The sequence below is a fragment of the Bos grunniens genome, chromosome 8 (genome assembly GCF_055505025.1).
Source record: "Bos grunniens cultivar Pamir isolate PY7600 chromosome 8, Bosgru_T2T1.0, whole genome shotgun sequence".
NCBI classification, from domain to species: Eukaryota; Metazoa; Chordata; class Mammalia; order Artiodactyla; family Bovidae; genus Bos; species Bos grunniens.
Genome location: NC_141172.1, coordinates 95,784,759 through 95,804,612, shown reverse-complemented (window position 1 = coordinate 95,804,612; position 19,854 = coordinate 95,784,759). Strand labels below are relative to the sequence as shown.

The window sequence follows — 19,854 nt, the reverse complement described above, 5'->3', positions numbered from 1 at the left end:
AAAATATTGGAAGAATTGATAACCAGCCAAACTGTACTAAAAGAAATACTAAAAAGAGTTCCTCAGGAAGAAAAAATTTTATTCCAGATAGAAGCAGGTAACTCAGGAAAAATGAAAATAATCATAAATATGAGTATATCACGAAGATCAGAAGGGGATAAATGAAGCCAAAGTTTTGTACAATCTTTCCATTGTTTGGGAACCTATAAAAGTAAATCAATAATGCATATTGAAATCTGCAGGATAACCTGTAAAAATGAATGAATGAAAGTATATATATATGCAAAGAGAAGATAAACAAATTTTAAAATAATTAGTACATAGGACATCTTTTAAAGGAAAATAAAGAAACACAAAGTAAATGGGACAAATAGAAGACAGTATATTTAAGCTCAAATATATCAGTAGTTATATTACATATAAGTATATTAAATGCCATAATTAAACACCAGAATTGGTCATACTATCAATAGAGAAAATAAAAATCAACTAGAGGCACATTATGAGATAAGTCTTAAATATAAAGATAGAAATTTAATATACTATACTAACAGCAAATAAAGTACTTTTGAAAACAAGAAGTATTACTAGAGATTAAAGTGGGATATTTCACTAAAATTTTTTCATTCAAGTGGAAAAATACTAATTCTAAATTTATATATATTTAATAACATTAGGTCAAAAAATATAAACTGACAACTAACATACTTCTTAGTTACTGATAGGAAAAAAAAATAGAAAAACAGAGGAAAAATCTCTAGGTCCACATGGCTTTCCACATGAATTTTTCTAATCCATTAAGTAAAAATAACACAAAATTATAAAGTCTTCCAGAGAATAGAAAAAGAAACGTATTAAATTAGCATATTCTTAATACCAAAACCTGACATGTACGTTACAATAAAATAAAACTACTGGCCACTTTCTCCCATGAGCATAATTTTAAAATTCTTAACTAAAATATTTGTAAATCTAACTCAGTGATATATGAAAAAGGTAATACATCGCAACCAAACTGAGTTCATTTCAGGAATTAAAGATTGATTTAACATTTTGAAAAAAATTAGTAATTTCATTAGTTGCATGAATAAGGAAAAATTATTCAATTTAAGAGATTTATAAGAAGCATGTAATAAAATTCAATACAATTTCATGGGAAGCAATTGATTCGTATCCATAAACATAAGGAAATCTCACAAATCAATAAGAAAAAAGAGTCCAATTTTTTAAATGATCCAATGTTTGAAATGAGTACTCCACAAAAGGAGGTATGTGAATGGTCAATAATTAAAGCATGGATTATTCTAGATAATTACTGCTAAGAATTAAATTGTGTCTTTCAAAGAAGTATGTTTGAAGTCATAAACCTGGGAACCTGTGAATGAGACCTTATTTGAGAACAAGGTGTTAGTGAAATAGAGCTTTTTTCCCTCAAAGTTTACTCTATTGAGATAGGCTGGATATTGCAACAGGGCTCTGTCAAGAACCTGGAGCCACTCAGAAGTAGCCAGATTCGTGCTTCTTCTATCTTAGGGTTATTTGTCCATGCTGCCCTAACTTCTAAAACAGTCATCTGTCTCACCCACAGGGCATACTGCTAGGACTTGACCGATATCCTTGGGATAAGATGTCTCTGCCCTTACTACCAACTGTGATATAAAGAAAAGGCACAGCTTTGGAGTGAATCACATTTGAGTTTAACTATGAGACTGATAACTCAGCAGCTATGCAACCCTGGGCTTCCTCCAAGCCCCTCTTGACCTTCTGTCCATTCAGTTCAACTTAATTTAATCCATCAAACACTAACTGAGGATATTTTTTAAAAGTGCACTTAATTCTGGAGATAAAAAGTATGAAAAAAAGTCTCAATCCTCAAGGTACTATAAAATGGAAATACCACACTCTCCTCAAAGTGATTTGTTTTTGTTTTGAGAATTCATGGGATACTATTTAAACAAATATAGCGCAGTTTGTCCATGTGACAAGTGTCAGTATTATTTTCCTTTTCCTATTTCTTCTATACTGCCAATATTTCCTTGGTTGTGTGCTTTGAACCAGTTATCTTACCTCATTGCACTTCTGTTTCTCCACTTAAAAAATGGGAAAACAATAGGATGTTTAGTATATCCATTAGGATGTATAAATTGTTCTGGCAATAGCAAAACTTGAATGGAGTTGTTCCAATTAGAGATTGCTTTGTGATGAATCCCTCCACCCCGCCAAAACCAAAAAACTTAGTGGTTTAAAACAACTACATTAATTTTGCTGACAAATCTGTACTTTGGGCAGAGCTTAGTGGAAACGTCCTATGTCTGCTCCCGTCCTCATTAGAGAGCAGATAGAAAACGGGGGGCTGGGTCATAACAAGGGTTATGCACTCATGTGTCTGGTGGTTCAGGCTGGCTATTTGTTAGGACCTCGGCTGGAAGTGTGGCCTTTCCTGCTGTCTGCTTGGTTTCCTCATAGCATAGAGCCTGTATTCCATGGGTGAGTGTCTCAAGAGGAATAGACAAAAGTTACAGTCCAATTTATGACTTAAGACATTATATGGTGTCATTTCTGCTGTGTTTGCAGGCTGACCCTGGTTGAGGGTAACACAGACCATTCTTTTTGGTAGAAGGGTGTCAATGTCACAACATAAGAAGAGCATGAGTAATGAAGGTTTGATGTTGTCATGTTTAGAACAATCTGCCTCAGATTTTAAACAACAGAAGTTGAATTTTTACCCTGCTAAAGATCAGTGTGGGAGCTCTGGTCACCCGAGTCACTTGGGGATTCAGTTTCATAGAGGTTTCATATGTTACCATAATTGGTGAGATAGGAAAAAAGAATGTAGTTTTCTCCTAAAGCATCTATCCCAAAGTAACACCTGTCAATTCATCTCACATTTTATTGACAAAAATATCGCAAGGCTGAGCTTCAACTTCAAAGAGGATAAGGAAGGGCCATCCTACCACATGGCTGGAAGGAAAAAACTGGATTATTTACAAACAGTCCTCATGACTAACATACCCAACTGCATAGGGTTTCTGTAAGGATTAAGTGGGATAAAGAACATGAGGTACTCAGTACAACTTAAATTATTGAACATGTTCGATAAATCATACCTATAATACTTATAAATACGTAGTTTGTGTAGTAGCAAGGCATTTTCCTGGCTATTTCCAATACTGCACATGAGTTCTTGAGGTTCCTACTATCCTCCCCTAGGGAGTCTGAAGTCAGAGGCTTAGACTGTAGGATTGTTAGCTTTCTCAAGCTTGGGTACCATTTAGAAAGCTCTGTCATCTCACTGAGACTCAGAAAATGCACAGTGGAGATTGATTCCTGGCATGGAAAGCTGGAGAAAATAGGCCAGGCACAGCTTTTATAGAGGCCTAGAATTTAAATCTTTATTTTTCATTTTGGACACTGACTTAGCATTATCACAAGGAGACAGTTGGGTACCAGGATTAGCTATTTAAACGAAATAACTTGACAGACTTACCGGAAGTTGACTTAGCCTTGAGAGCGAAAGAGAGTGAAACTTCAAAAGATGCCCACACGCAAATAATGATGTTCCTGTGACAGTGTCTCTCCAGAGCTGTCATCTGGTCTTCTCACAGAATAATGTTTCTGCATTAGTGACTTCTTCCCATCTGTCCTTTACCCTAGTCTGGTGACTTTGTTGACCTTCTGAAAAGGTTAGGGTAGGCAAGTGTCTTTTCAACATCAATTCCATCATTAAATACTGTTGTGATCTTTGAGCAAGTGACCTGAAGTGTTAGTCTTAAGTTCTCACCTGCCCAAATGGAGATGAAAAGATCTAATTCACTGTGGTTTGGGAAAACTAAAGACAATATGAATAAATCTTGTGGCTTGATTTCTGAGCTGGAGTGGACACAAATGTTACTTCCTTCTTGCTGTGGCCAGCTGCCTAAGTTCATTTAGAATTTAACAATCATGTCCCTTCACGTCTTGTTTCTCTCTTCTCTTTTTTTTCTCATTATGTTCATTCCTAATGTCAGTGGTCTATGAGTCCTAAAGAGAGGATGGATTGGGATCTAGGTTCATCTCACTTTTTCATGTAAAAGAGTTAACTCTTAGGCTAGCTATTATGTTAATGAGTATTCCAAATTTTAAACCAACCATTCTTAGAGAAGGTAAATTATTCTCGTTTCTTAAATTTATTCTTTGTTCTAGAAAAATTGACATGAAATGAGAATTGTCATCTTTGCAAAAAATCAAAGAATTCATCAAACTTCTTGTAGTTGTGGAGATAATTTTGTTATTTAGTAAACTTTTCAAGCTCTATCTTGGTTTTTATTGCTTAATTCACCTTTTTTCTTTTTTAACTAGTTCAGTATTTTCCTCTAAATCCTCCCATTTCACTGATAATGTTGAATTTTATTCTAGTGGAATATATTCATATATTTTTTTAAAACCAAAATTTCTACCATGGGGATTTTAATAGGATCTTTCTTATTCCCAATATTAATTATCTTGTTTTTCTCTATTTACTGGTTAGATTTTCAAAGACTTTTTTATTTAAATGTTTTTCAAAAAATAGGGCTTTAATTTATATAATTTTAAATAGTTCATAGAATCAATGTTTTCTGCTTGTATTATTTCCTTCAGTTCTCCTTTAGTATTTATTAATTCTTTAATATTTATGAAAAATCATTTAGTACTTGACATTTCTTTTTGAGAATATCTTTGTACTTAAAAATTTTTTGTTTGGATAATCTCATTTTAAACACTTTAAAAGAAGTTTATAGTTTGTCAAATTTATCTTTCTCCTAATAGTAATTTGGAACAATGTTACTTAGATTTCCAATCTTGAGAAACACTTAAAATTCACATTTGTAACAGCATTTCTAGTTATTTGGCAACATGGACGAATATGTGACCTTGGCAATGTCTGGGTATTGGATTATTCATTTATATACATGTGTTCATAGCCTATTTAAAAGTCATATTTCTCTAATTACTCCACTGGGCACTCAAAGTATCTTGATAGGTACCACTTTGATGTATTTATGAACTGTATAAATAATGATATCCATCTGAGCCATTAGGGAAGCCCATATATATATATATATGTATGTATATATATATAATTAATCTTAATACTTAAATTATCACTGTTTGACATGTTCAAGCAGGAGATGGCAAGATTGAGCACCAACATCTTAAGACTCAGTGAACTTAAATGGACAGGAATGAAGCGCCTTCTTAGCGCAGCGGGCAGCACATCAGTCTCATAAAATGGACAGGAATGGGTGTATTTAATTCAGATAACCGTTATATCTACTACTGTAGGCAAGAATCCCTTAGAAGAAATGGAGTAGCCCTCATAATCAACAAAAGAGTCTGAAATGCAGTACTTGGGTGTAACCTCAAAAATGACAAAATGATCTTCGTTCCTTTCCAAGGAACATGGATTCAACATCAGTAATTCAGTACTATGCCCCTATCATGGATCCTGAAGAAGTTGAAGTTGGTCAGTGCTATGAAGACCTACAACACCTAGAACTAACATCAAAAAAGATGTCCTTTTTATCACAGGGGATTGGAATGCAAAAGTGGAAAATTCTTAAAAGAGACAGGAGTACCAGATCACCATACCTGCCTCCTGAGAGACCTGTATATGGGTCAAGAAGCAACAATTAGAACCGGACATGGAACCATTGACTGGTTCAAAATTGGAAAGAGTATGACAAGGCTGTATATTATCATGTTACTTATCTAACTTCTATGCAGAGTACAGCTTCCCTCATGGCTCAGGAGGTAAAGAATCCGCCTGCAACGCAGGAGACCTGGGTTCAATCCCTGGGTTGGGAAGATCCCCTGGAGGAGGGCCTGGCAACCCACTTAAGTATTCTTGCCTGGAGAATTCCATGGGGTCGCAAAGAGTCAGACACGACTGAGGGACTTTCACATATGCAGAGTACATCATGTGAAATGCCAGGCTGGATGAATTACAAGCTGGAACCAAGATTGCTGGGAGAAATATCAATAACCTCAGATACACAGATTATACCACTCTAATGGCAGAAAGTGAAGAGAAAGTAAAGAGCCTCTTGATAAAGATGAAAGAGGAGAGTGAAAAAGCTGGCTTAAATAAAATCAACATTCAAAACCATGATCATGGCCTCCAATCCCATCACTTCATGGTAGATAGAAAGGGGAGAAGCGTAAAAGAGTAAGATATTTTTATTTTCTTGTGCTCCAAAATCATTGTGGACAGTGACCGCAGCCACAAAATTAAAAGACACTGGCTCCGTGGAAGAAAAGCTATGACAAACCTAGACAGTGTATTAAAAAGCAGAGACATCACTTTGCTAACAAAGGTCCATGTAGTCAAATCTATGGTTTTTCCAGTAGTCATGTATGGATCTGAGAGTTGGACCATAAAGAAGGCTGAGATCTGAAAAATTGATGCTTTCAAATTGTGGTGCTGGAGAAAGCTCTTTGAGTTTCCTAAGGGAAATTAAGCCTGAGTATTCAATGGAAGGACTGATTCTGAAGCTGAAGCTCTAATACTTTGGCCACCTGATGTGACAAGTCAACCCATTGGAAAAACAAAACAAAACTAATGCTGGGAAAGACTGAAGGCAAAATGAGAAGGGCAGCAGAGGATGAGATGGTTAGAGAGCATCACTGACTCAATGAACATGAATTTGAGCAAACTCTGAGAGATCACAGAGGATAGAGGAGCCTGGATGCTGCAGTCCACAAAGAGTTGGACATGACTTAGTAACTGAACAACAGTAACACTCTTTTTTTCTTCCATGACAAATCTATGACTGAAAGATGGGTTAAAATATCCTAAAACAATTTCCATTTATCTTCGTGCTTACATAAGGTGCTCTAAGAAACTTGAATTCTATATTGTTGGAAATTATCACTAGCTCTGCTTTTTTTATTTTATATTTTCTTGCTATATCTTCACCACCCAATGATTTTGTTCTTATTTTCATACTTTTTAAGTTGGGATGGAAAAGACCTTGATGCTGGGAAAGATTGAAGGCAAAAGGGGACGAGGATGGCAGAAGATGAGATGGTTAGATAGCATTCCCAACTCAATGGACATGAATTTGAGCAAACTCAGGGAGATATTAAGGACAGAGGTGCCTGGCATGCTGCAGTCCATGGGGTTGCAAAGAGTCGGACACATCTTAGTGACTCAACAACAACAAAGTTGTCCCTTGGCATTATGTAGGCTTACTTTAGGAGTGTTTGACTTAAATGAAGCAGCTTAATCTACAGATGCAGAATGTCATAATTGAAATATATACTCATTCTTCAATCATTTATGCTTTCTATTTTTCATTCTTTGATGTTTATGTCTTCTGCTGTTTGAACTGTGTTTTACTTGTTTTATATTTTCTATTAATTTCTCAACAAACATGATCTTCTTCCCATGTGGCAGGCAGTTTGCCAGACTTCAGGCACAGAAATAAAGGGGAAAAAAAAAAAACAAACCACAGGTCCCTGATGGGGTGAGCCAGCAGTGGGCAAAATAGATAGAAGAATTGCAGTAATTAACAGATGCAAATAATTACATTACAAATCATGATTTTATACTGATAAATCCCCCAAAACAAAGAAATGCAGTTGTATGAAATTCCATGACAAAGAGAGTTGACAAAGTAGCATGAAGTTCTTAGGAAATTCCTCAAGAAACTGAATGTGACCTAGAATGTGAAGAGTGTGTAGAAGGTTAGCTCGTTAAAGGAAAAAATGGTGATCAAGGTGCAGACATTCCATCCAGAAGGAATGGTAGATGAAAAGGACTAATGGGATAAGGAAGCCTTTAAAAAAAATCCTTTAAAAAAATAAATAACCCAACAGTAATATTAAAAAAAAAACAATTACCCTGTAGCTCAAGCTTAGAGAGCTATCAAGATCTTGGTGTGAGATGAGGTTTATAGGAATTTGATCATTGCTGGAGTTGACCAGCATTCATCACCTCCTATCTTTTTAAATCTCAAAGTTAGAAATGAAAGTATACATTCTGATTCCTCTACAGCCAAGCAGTTTAGATGAGAAATCAAGTGAGGTTTTTCTTCCCACTTAACACTTCTCAGTCTTAAAATATAATTTTGGATTAGGCACACCAGACTGTGTTTATTAAATTATTCTTTTGTGTATCATATCTCTTCCATGTCCAGAATTTTAATTGACATTTGCATCCAGTTTTGAACTATATTTTCCCCAGTCATTTTTGGTTAAACTCCAAGACTCTATGTTTACCTGTTTTCCTACTCATCATTAGCCTCCTTTAGCCACAAATTCCCCATAAGCTTTTAATTTTGATTAATCTTTCTGGTCATTTAGGATACGGATGTGTCTTCCACTGATTTCTTTGAAGAAGGGCGTGTGGTGGCATTTATTTTCTGAACCTGCTCCTTCATGGAATGCCTTTGATTTAACATATGAGCAGCAACCAGGCTGGTTATAAAATTCTTGGCCCATAGCCAGCCTTCCTCAAACCTCACTAAGATGATTTCATTGTCTTTGGCATTTAGCATGACAGAAGAGAGGTCTCAGGTTAGCATGATTACTGCTTCTCCAAAAGTAACTTCTTTTGTTCTGCTTTGTTTTGTTTTCAGGTTAAATGCTTGTAAAGTCTTTTTTAGTGTATTAAAGTATTTGTCTATTCAAATATTTTCAGGAAATTTTTTGGGTGTGGCTGTCTTTTCATTGATGTGGCCTCGGTGTAATCAAGTCAAGTCTAAAAATTTACATCAACCAATTCTGAGGGGTTCTTTCTCTGGCTACATACCATGTGGCTTTGGGATTAAGAGCATTGCTATAGAGGAAGGATGGCTGGGTTCAAATGCCAGCTTTGTCTTTCACTAGACCTTTAGTTTTGAACAAAATTAAAAGAAAGCCCCAAATTAAAAACCTCTGTTTCAGTTTCCCTATTTGTCTTGGTTTGACCAAAAACTGTGTTCAAGTCTTTTCCACAGGTTATCAAGGAAAACCCCAAACGAAACATCTTCTTGGCTAACCTAAAAAAATGGTGGCTGATATAAGAATACCTATTTCAGAGAGTGGTTGTGAGGGTAGCCTGGCCCCTAAAAGCCTGGTATCTCTGTAAGAAAAGGGCATGAGGCCCAGACATAGGCAGACAGAGGAATGATCCAGCTACAAGCCAGGGCATAGCAAGGGTTGTCAGCAGCCACCAGAGCTAGGAAGAAGCAAGGGAAAACCCTTCCCTAGAGCCCTCAGAGGGACCAGGGCTCTGCCAGCACCTTGACTGTGAATTTCCAGTCTCTCTAACTGTGAGACAATAAATTGCCATTCTTTCATGTAAACAAAGTTAACATTGGCAAAGCATCTAGAAGGACTTTTACCCCATCCTGAGTGTTTTTCAAGTACCTTCTAGGCCATTATCTTTTCTCTCTCTCAGTTTTTAAGCTTCAGAAAGTTTTTTTTTGGGGGGGTAGGGAGAATGTCGATTTATTTTTTATTAGATATTTCAAGTTGCTGGACTGAAAAGTATAACAATAAAAATTTTAGCTAATTCTGTTGTCAGTTAATAATACTGACACCAAAGGTTTACCTTAACATGGTTATATAAATTCACAAGGTGTCTGGGAATTAAATTAGATAATATATATAAAACATGAAAAGTTTCTGATATTCCAGTGGTGATTTCTATCATCGATTATCTATTATGTGCATATGTATTAGATTTTTAAGTTTTGTTGAGGTATAATTCACAAATAAAATTTAATATAATTAAAATATTCTATAGGATGATTTATTTATATGTATATATGTAAAAGGAGTCCCATCATCAAGTTACTTAAAACATAACCATCACCTCACATATTTATCTTTTTTGTGTGGAAACATTTAAGTTATTCTCTCCTAGCTAATTTTAATTATGTAACTTTATCAATTATAATCACCACATTATACATTATATCTTCAGGCCTCATTGATCTTATAACTGAAAGTGTGTACATTTTTTACCAGCCTCTCCCTATTTCCCTGACAGCCACCATTCTACTAAGAGTTTGACTAGGCTTTATCAGATTCCACATATAGGTGATACCATACACTCATCTTTCTCTGTCTGGCATTATTTTTTTGTCATAATGCTCTCCAGGTTCATCGACATTGTCGAAATGGCAGGATTTTTTTTTAAGGCTGAACAGTATTCCATGGTGTGCATATATAAATATATATACACACACACACTACATTGTCTTTATCCATTCATCAGTTGACAGACCCTGATGTTGTTTCAATACCTTGACTATTGTGAATATTGCTGCAATTTGCATGGAAGTACAGATATTTCTTTGAAATAACACTTTCATACTGAATAATATGTCAATTCTAATTTTATTTTCTTGAGGAATCTCCATACTGTTTTCTGCAGTGGTTGCATCAATCTATACTCTTACTGACGGTGCGCAAAGGTTCCGTTTACATCCTTACCATCATTTGTTATTTCTTGTCTTTCTAATAATAGCCATCCTAACAAGTGTTAGGTGATATCTCACTGTGGCTTTGATTTGCATTTCTCTGAACTGTGGTGTTGGAGGAGACTCTTGAGAGTCCCTTGGACTGCAAGGAGATCCAACCAGTCCATTCTGAAGGAGATCAGTCCTGGGTGTTCATTGCAAGGACTGATGTTGAAGCTGAAACTCCAATACTTTGGCTACCTGATGCGAAGAGCTGACTCATTTGAAAAGACTCTGATGCTGGGAAGGATTGAGGGCAGGAGGAGAAGGGCACGACAGAGGATGAGATGCTTGGATGGCATCACCGACTCAATGGACATGAGTTTGGGTAAACTCTGGGAGTTGGTGATGGACTCCCGCAAAGAGTCGGACACAACTGAGCAACTGAACTGAACTGATGATTAGTGATGTTGAACACCTTATCAGATACCCGTTGATCATTTAAATATCTTCTTTGGAAAAAAATATGTCCTTTGCACATTTTTAATTGGATTTTTGAAGTTTGCTTTTGAGTTCGTTCAGTTCCTTATATATTTTTAGACATTAATCCTATATCAGATATGTGGTTTATAATTATCTTCTCTCATTCCATAGATTGCCTTTTCATTTTATTGATTGTTTCCTCTGTATTCAGAATTTTTTGTTTGATGTAGTCTCATTTGGTTATTTTTGTTTTTGTTGCTTTTGCTTTGGGTGTCAAATCCAAAAAATTATTACCAAGCGAATTCCCTGGCAGTTCAATGGTTAGGACTCAGTGCATTCACTGCAGTGAGTCTGGGTTCAGTTCCTGGTCAGGGAGCTAAGATCCCACAAGCTACATGGCATGGCAAAAACAAAACAAAACAACCCCAAGCCCCCTAATTATTACCAAGACCCATGTAATGTCAAGGAGCTTTTCCCCTGTTTTTTCCCTATGAGTTTCAGATTTTATGTTCAAGTCTTAAATTCATTTTGAGTTGATTTTTGTGTATGACGTAAGATACAGTGTCTGGTTTCATCCTGTTTTGCATGTGGATACCCAGTTTTCCCAACACCATTTATTGAAGAGATTCATCTTCCCCCACAGTATATTATTGGCTCCTTTGCCAAAAACCAATTGGCCATGTATGCATTGGCTTGTTTTTAGGGTATCTACTCTGTTCCATTGATATATGTGTCTATTTTTATATCATGAAAAAAACCTGTTTCCCCCCCCGCCTTTAACTCTGTAATATATAGTTTAAAATCAGGGAGTGTAACACTTTTAGCTATGTTCTTCTTTTTAAGATTGTTTTGGCTATTTGAAACCTTTTGTTATCTTAATAAAGTTAAGGATTTTTTTTCTATTTCTGTGAAAAATACCACTGCAGTTTTGATAAGTATTGCATTGAATATGTGCATTGCTTTGTGTAGTATGGACATTTTAATGTTCTTCCAATCCATGAACATGGAATATCTTTCAATTTATTTGTGTCTTCCTTGATTTCTTTCATCAGTTTTTTAAAACAGTTTTCTATGTACTGATCTTCAACTTCTTTGTATAAATTTATTTCTAAGTATTATATTCATTTTTAATGCAGCTGTAACTAGGATTATTAATTTGTCTTTCTGATAGTTCATTAATTTGCAGAAACACAACACTGACTTTTGTATACTGATTTTATATTTTGCAACTTGACTGAATTTGTTTATTCTAATAGCTTTTGGGTGAAGTCTTTCGTGTTCTCAACATGTAATAAATATCATATCAACTACAAACAGAAAATTTTACTTCTTCCCATCCAATTTGTATGCCTCATTTTTTTTTTTGGTTGCCTAGTTGTTCAGGCTAGGACTTTATGTACTATGTTGAATAAAAGTGGTGAGAGTGGGCATCATTGTCTTGTTCCTCAATTTAGAGAGAAAGCTTTCAAACTTTCACCACTTAGAATGAGATGAGCTGTGGCATTTATTATTCAGTTTGTTTGTTGAGGTACATTCTATCTAGCCTAATTTGTTGAGAGTTTTATCATGAAAAAGTGTTGAATTTTGTAAAATGTTTTTTCCTGCATCTTTTGGCATGATAATATGATATTTATTCATTTTGTTAATGTGGTGTATCACAGGTATTGATTTGCATGTGTTGAACCATCTTTGTGTCCCAGGGATAAACCCCACGTGATTATGGTATTTAATCCTTTTGAATGTCCTATTGAATGGTTTACTAATATTTTGTTGAGGAAACTTGCATCTGTATCCATCAGGGATAGTTGTCTATAATTATCTTGTAGTGTCCTTGTCTGACTTTGGTATCAGGGTAATGATGGCATCATAAAATGAGTTTGTAAGTGTTTACTCCTCTTCTATTGTTTGGAAAAATTTGAGAAGGGTTGGTATTAATTCTTCTATAAATGTTTGATAAAATTCATCTGTGAAGCTGTGTAATCCTGGACTCTTCCTTGTTTGGAGATTTTTGATCGCTGATTCAGTCTCCTTACTACTATTTGGTCCATTCAGATTTTTTGTTATTTATGATTCAGCCTTGGAAGCTTATCTAGTTTGTTGGCATATCAGTGTTCACAGTAGTTTCCTATGATCCATAGCTTTTCTGTTTTTAGGTGTAATGTCTCATTTTTCATTTCTGATTATATTTGATCTTCTTTTTTTTCTTAGTTGACCTAGCTAAACGTTTGCCAATTTTGCTTATCTTTTACAAAAAGATGTGTTTTCTTTATAGTATCTGTTTTATATCCAGTATGATCTTTATTTCCTTTCCTCTACTAAATCTGGGATTAATTTGTTCTTATTTTTTTAGGTCCTTAAGGTTTAAAGTTAGGTCATTTATTCGAGATCTTTCTTTTTTTCTTAATGTAGACATTTATTGCTACACACTTTTCTTTTAGGACTGCTTTTGCTGCATCTCTTAAGTTGTGGTAGGCTGTATTTCCATTTTCATTTCTCAGGATATTTTTTTGATTTCCCTTTTGATTTCTTTTTTTTTTTTTTTTTTTTTTACTCATTTGCTATGCAGATGTGTGTTGTTTGCTCTCAATATATTTGTGAATTTTGAAGTTTTCTTTTATAGTTGATATCTAGTTTCATACCACTGTATTCAGAAAAGATGCTTGATATGATTTCAGTCTTCCTAAATTTGTTAAGATTTGCTTTGGGGTCTATATATGATCTATCCTGGAGAATATTCCATATGTGCTTGAGAAGAATGTGCGTTCTGTTTCTGTTGCATGACATTTTCTGGATATGTCTGTCAGTTCCATCTAGTCTAACATGTCATTTAACTCCAATATTTTCTTATGATCATGGGGGATTGACGTCCCCTACAATTATTGCGTTGTTGTCTATTTCTTCCTTCAGATCTGTTAGTGTTTGCTTTATATATTTAGGTGCTCTAATGTTGCTTGCATCAATACTGACAATTGTTATATGATGAACTGACCCCATTATCATGACACAGTAACCTTCTTGTATCATTACCTGCTGTGTTTCTTGTTACAGTTTTTGGCTTTAAGTCTGTTTGCTATAAACCTGTGCTTTCTTTTGGTTGCAATTTGCACGGAATATATTCTTCACCCCTTCACTTCTAATTGTTAGTGAAGTCGCTCAGTCGTGTCCGACTCTTTGTGACCCCACAGACTGTAGCCTACCAGGCTCCATCCGTCCATGGGATTTTCCAGGCAAGAGTACTGGAGTGGGTTGCCATTTCCTTCTGCAGAGGATCTTCCTGACCCAGGGATCGAACCCGGGTCTACCCACATTGTAGGCAGACGCTTTACCGTCTGAGCCACCAGGGAAGCCTGAAGTAAGCCTCCTGTGCATGCACGCATGCTAAGGCACTTTAGTCATGTCCAACTTTTTGTGACCCCACGCACTGTAGTCCGCCCGACTCCTCTGTCCACGGGATTCTCCAGGCAAGAATACAGAAGTGGGTTGCCATGCCCTCCTTCAGCGGATCTTGCCGACCCAGGGATCAAAGCCATGTCTCTTACATCTTCTTCAATGACAGGCAGGTTCTTTATTACTAGAGCCACGGGGAAGACCCAAACCTCCTGCAGCGGCATATATTTGGTATATTTGGGTCTCATTTTTTTTTTTTTCGTTTGTTAAATCCATTTAGCTACTCTGTCTTCTGACTGGAGAAGGCAGTCCATTTGTTTTGATAGGTAATTATTATTGCTAGGTGTAGATTTATTATTGCCATTTCCTTGATTGTTTTCTGTTTTGCAGTTCTTTTGTTTCTTTATTTCTCTTTTCCCTCTTCCTTTGTGATTTCCTGATTTTCTGTAGTGGTATGCTTTGATTTCCTTATCTTTAGTGTATCTACTATAGGATTTGCTTTGTCATTATATAAAATACATAATAACTGTTTTAAGCTGATAAATTTGAATGCATATAAAACTGCTATATTTTATACACCCCATATTTTATGTTTGTTCACGTCAAAACTTGCATCTTTGTATTGTGTATCCATCAACGTGTCTTAGTGTTGGTCTCTTTGATTCATCTTACTTAGTACTTTTGGGGATTCCTGAATATGGATGTCTGTGTTTTCCCCCAGGTTAGGGAAGATTTTAGCCATTATTTCTTTGAATAAGCTTTATGGCCCTTTCTCTCTTTTCCTTACAGGATTCTTACAATGCACCTAACTGGCCCATTTGATGATGTTCCATAAATCCCATAAAAGCTATCTTTATTCTTTGATCTTTTTGCTCCTCTAACTGGTGAATTCCACTGTCCTGCTCCCAACTTGCTGAATCTTTTATCCAACTTGATCTAGTTTTTTGTTGTACTTCTCTATTAAAATTTTCAGTTACTGTATTCTTCAGTTCTATGATTAATATTTGGTGTTATTTTATATTTCTCTCTGTTAAAATTCTTTCTTTGTGCATTGGTGAGCATCTTTATGACTATTATTTTGAACTCTTGATTCGATAAACTACTTACTTACATTTCATTAAGATCAGTTTCTGGAGATTTACTTTTTTTGTTTGTTTGTTTTGAACATAGTCCCCTGTTTCCTCATTTCCTTAATTCTCTGAGTTAGTTTCCATGCACTAGATAAAACAGCCACCTCTCCCAGTTTTGACACATGGGTCTCTTGTAGGAGGTCAACCTTATTAATCAGCCTGGCCCAGTTCTTGATGTTCTCTCAAACCTTTGTGATTATCCAAGCTGCTGTATTTGTTCTTAGTGGCTCCCAGTAGTTGAAGATGTGTCAAACCCCATCAGTGTTCCAAATAAGAGGATTGCAGTCAGCACCGAGTTGCAAGGTGATTAGAAACCAGACACTCAGGCAGCAGCTAAGAAAGTATGCACTCAAAACTCTTCCAGGAAGGAACTGGGAGACAGGCACTTTCGTTTCTTCCCTCTGTGGAGCCTGCATGTATCCCCATGGAGGTGAAGAGTATTCCTGAACCTATTTGAAAACTTCTATTTTGCTGTAGTCCTGTGGGATTCTGCAATTCAAGTCTCATTGGCTATCATTTGATTTGGGGCCTGTCCCTTAGTGGGTAACCATAAAATTTTAGGTACTAGTTATTAATATTTGGCCAGCTTCTCCTAAGGAAATACAGATAATTTAATTTTACTGTTGGAATGAGCCAGAGGAGAAGGCAGGGCAAGTGCTCACTGGCTCTTTTAGGCTTCAAAGATGATAACAGAAAGCACCTAGATGTCTGCTAATTAGAAGGCAGGCTCCCAAGAAGCATCTTGTATACAATCAAACCCCTTAGAGAAAGCCTAGAAGACAGGCAGTTTTGCCCACTTCCTTTGCACTAAGCTCTGGGCGGATAGCCTCAGCGAGTGTTTTGTGCTCAATAACTGATTCTTTATTTACTATAGGCCTATGGGATTGTGACTGAAAGTCCCAGGGCTTTCAAAGCCAGTTGACTTGGGGAACCGTCCCTTGCGTGGTAGTCATGAAATTTGGTGCACTAAATGTATGGCTCAAGTCCATCACTTCTCAGGGTGAAGCTGGACACGTGGGGTTCCTTCCCAATTGTAGGGCACTGTGGTGGTTGTGGGGGGAGGTAGTTTACGGTGAGAGTGTGTCTGTTTTTCTTGTTGTTCACTCACTCAGCCGTGTCCGACTCTTTGCAACACCTTTGACTCCAGCGCACCAGGCTTCCCAGTCTTTCACTATCTCCTGGAGTTTGCTCAAACTCATGTCCATTGAGTCGATCATGCCATCCAACTATCTCATCCTCTGCCACCCCCTTCTCCTCCTGTTTTTAATCGTATATTTTCTCGGTTGTCTGGTGTGTGGAGTCATCTACACATCTAGTTTCTGGATAGCTCTCAAAGGGAATTACTCCATGTGGCTGTATATGTGGTACATCCATAGAAGCAGGGAAATTCAGGAGCCTCCTGTGTCACCATCTTGGTCTAGAGTTGAGAATGTTTCCTTTCAGTGTTTTCTTTTACTTGTACTGTAATTATTCTAAGTCCAGGTGGTTCAGATCTGATGTCCATTCTCCGTGTCTCATAGCTATCACTTCTTTTACTAATTTCACCTCCCTGCTCTTTCTCTGGGGATTAAGATGCTTCTCCAGCCTCAGCCCCATTTCCCAATTTGCTTTACTGTAGCATCAGTTCTGCTCCCCAAACCTTGTTTACATTTTTTTTTCACATTTTACTTTCTTTGAAATTGTGCCTCAAATACCTTTCCTATTATCTATTATATTTCACTGTATTAACATTACTTGTTAACTTCTCTCCTTTAAAATTTTCTGTTTCTCAAAAAAATGTAAGCCTTCTGTGGGATACTACACAATTTCTAAACCCTGTTACTGCCTTTTGTAGTTAATATTTTCAAAATTCTATTGCATGAATCTTCAAAATTACTTTCTTCCCTTCTCCTGCTAAATTCTTGATTGGTCCTCTATTGTTGCTGCTGTTATATTTTCTATTTATTCATTTTAAGAGGAGGAAAAACCCAGATTTGATCAGCATTTACCAAGTGTCAGGGTGTGTGCATTTCCTGTGGCTTCATTCACTCTCCAATTCATTGCAAGTCAAGCCTCTTCCTAATTTACCAGATTGAAAATTAGAGATGTTAGATTTAATAAATAAAAATACAGGATGACCAGTTCAATTTGAATTTTAGATAAATAAAATTTTTTACTATCAATAATTCCAAAATATTATATGGGTACACTTACAATAAAATCATTTAAAAATCATCTAATATTATAATTTGGCTTCTTGCTTTATCTGACAACCTTTGACTTGGCTGACAAGCATTCAGACCCAGCCCAGTTTCCTCTATGCAGCAGGTTTTTATCTGATGAAGATAAAGGTGGGGTGGGGGGGTTCTTTTCCTATTCTGCCCGCTGGTTCTCTGCAAATGTTGCCCTACTCCGGACGCCCTGCTGCGCCTCTTTCCTCTTTTCTTTACAGGGTTGGAAGGGACTCCATATCTTAGGATCTTAATGTGTGAGTGCCCTTCTTCCTTCTGCTTCCTTTTCACTGCCCTGGGAAACTTCCTGTTCTCTGGGAGTTCAAGCTTCCAAAAGGATGGAATAAAAGTAGTTAGTGTTCGTTGAATGTTTGCTATGTTCCAGACACTGTGCTTAGTACTTTGCATGAATTAGCTCTACTAATTTAATCTTCATGGCTACTCCTTAAGGAAAGTACTATATGAACCCCACTTTGCAGATGATGAAAACAAGGCTCAGGAAAGTTAATGACTTGACCAAATACGAAGTCAACAGCATGGGGTTCAATTCATAGCCATTGGTCCCTCAGTACAAGCTCTGAACTTTTATCTGGTGTCCACATCTCTGGACTAAGAGGCAGCTGTGCAGGAGACACATGTGTCTTCCTACCTTTGGTCTGTCTTTCTGTGAGATCACACATAGACAGCCCATGATTTTTCCTCTCTTAAATCCAGATCCAAAAGCTGCTGTACAAGTGAAATTTCTACTGGTTTCTAGAAATACATTTTCTTGTCATTTTTATTTTGCTCATTGTGAGTTTTTACATTGTGAGTGTTTTTATGGGGATTTGGGGAGAACTTTGGGACAGGTTGGGACAAGACTTATAGCCAGTTTCCATATTAATTTGTAGGACAGAATTTCATTTTTGACTCTCATTTTATAGATAAGTTCTACTTTTTAAACCTTTTCAAAAGCCAATATCAAGCCTAGAGCATATGACTGTATCAAGTGTCCTTAAAGAGTCACTTTTCCTAATTCGTTATCCACTTTGATACCTAAGTTTCCTTCCTTGCTCCCAAATGACTCTGATATCATCGTTTCTTTTTGTTTCTTCCTTGATCTTTCAGGAGATGATGTCCCAAAACAGTTAAATAATGCTCTCCTTTTCAAAAATGGAGCTTCCCAGAGAGATGAGAAATGTTGGCACCCCCCAGGCTCCCAAGTCCTAGGCCAGCTTTGCAGGAGAGCATCATAAGCTTTGCAGGTGAGACAGGGACAGTTTTCTCTGTCTCACCAGGTGGTAGCTGCTAAGTCTATGGCAATATCACATCAGTCCCTCTCTCTTTTGCTCTTTCATTTTATCCCACTTTACTTTCTCAGTTACCTTACTACTCGGTCCTGTCCAGATATATTCTACTACTTCATTTCCTCTTCTATTTTTTCTGTATTTCTATTTCTTTTAAATATGCTTAACTTTCAATTGTCATTTTTCATCCTTGATACCCACTCCATCAAGTTGTACTGATACCTATGAAATTTTATTTGATGATTTTGTGCTTTATTCCTTCTCTTAATTGATCCTCATCCTGAATGTGTTGGCATGTACACAAGGTAGCTGTTAAGACATATTTCTGAACATATTTTTATCTGAGTGTTCCGGAGATGCTTCACACCATGTTGCTTCTTTTTCTCATAACTATTGTCCTCTGTGATATCTGCTTGTTGCAGTTTTATCTGGGATTTCCTTTCCTCTTCCTAAAAAGCAGCTACTCTGGACAAATACATTCTTTCCAATCTTTGTGAAGCTCCTCTAGGCCTGTAGGATTCTTCCTTCAGCTGACTAGAAATGGAAAGGTGGGGGTTTTTCTGAAAGGTAGACTACAAACTGCTGATTTCCTTGGCTCTCCCAGGTTGAGGTGATTTATAAAGATCTCTTATTACATGTGACCTTGATCTCACCCTGAACCCATCTACTATGTGCCTTTTAGGTAGGGAACCATTTTTTTATACACCATTCTGCTTGGGTATGGGAGGGCTAAATAGCTGAACAGGCTGAAAGTTGAAAGGAAACAAATCAAGATAAACTTGAGAAAATTTACATTCACAACACAGTATTGGACATTTAGAATTAAGAGGGTAGATCTCATGTTAAGTGTTCTTACCACAATACAAAATAAATAACTATCAGCTTAAAAAAAGGAAGTCAAGCAATGTGGTATGGTGGTTAAGAGCACCAGCTCTTCCCTTAGAATTGAATT

General features: G+C 36.5%; 1 protein-coding gene and 1 long non-coding RNA gene across 13 annotated transcripts in view; one reads left to right on the top strand and one right to left on the bottom strand.

The window, feature by feature from the left end:
- LOC147367731 (uncharacterized) overlaps nt 1–19,854 on the bottom strand; it is a 651,563-nt gene that overhangs the window by 41,731 nt on the left and 589,978 nt on the right. The window lies entirely within an intron of this gene.
- Nucleotides 1–19,854, top strand: part of LOC147367736 (uncharacterized) — a 117,396-nt gene that overhangs the window by 87,588 nt on the left and 9,954 nt on the right. The window contains exon 2 of one of the 2 annotated variants that reach the window (XR_015132032.1): nt 18,724–18,860. The exons of the other annotated variant lie outside the window; for it this stretch is intronic. This is a non-coding gene — a long non-coding RNA (uncharacterized LOC147367736). The remainder of the gene's footprint in view (nt 1–18,723; nt 18,861–19,854) is intronic. 2 annotated transcript variants of the gene reach the window in all.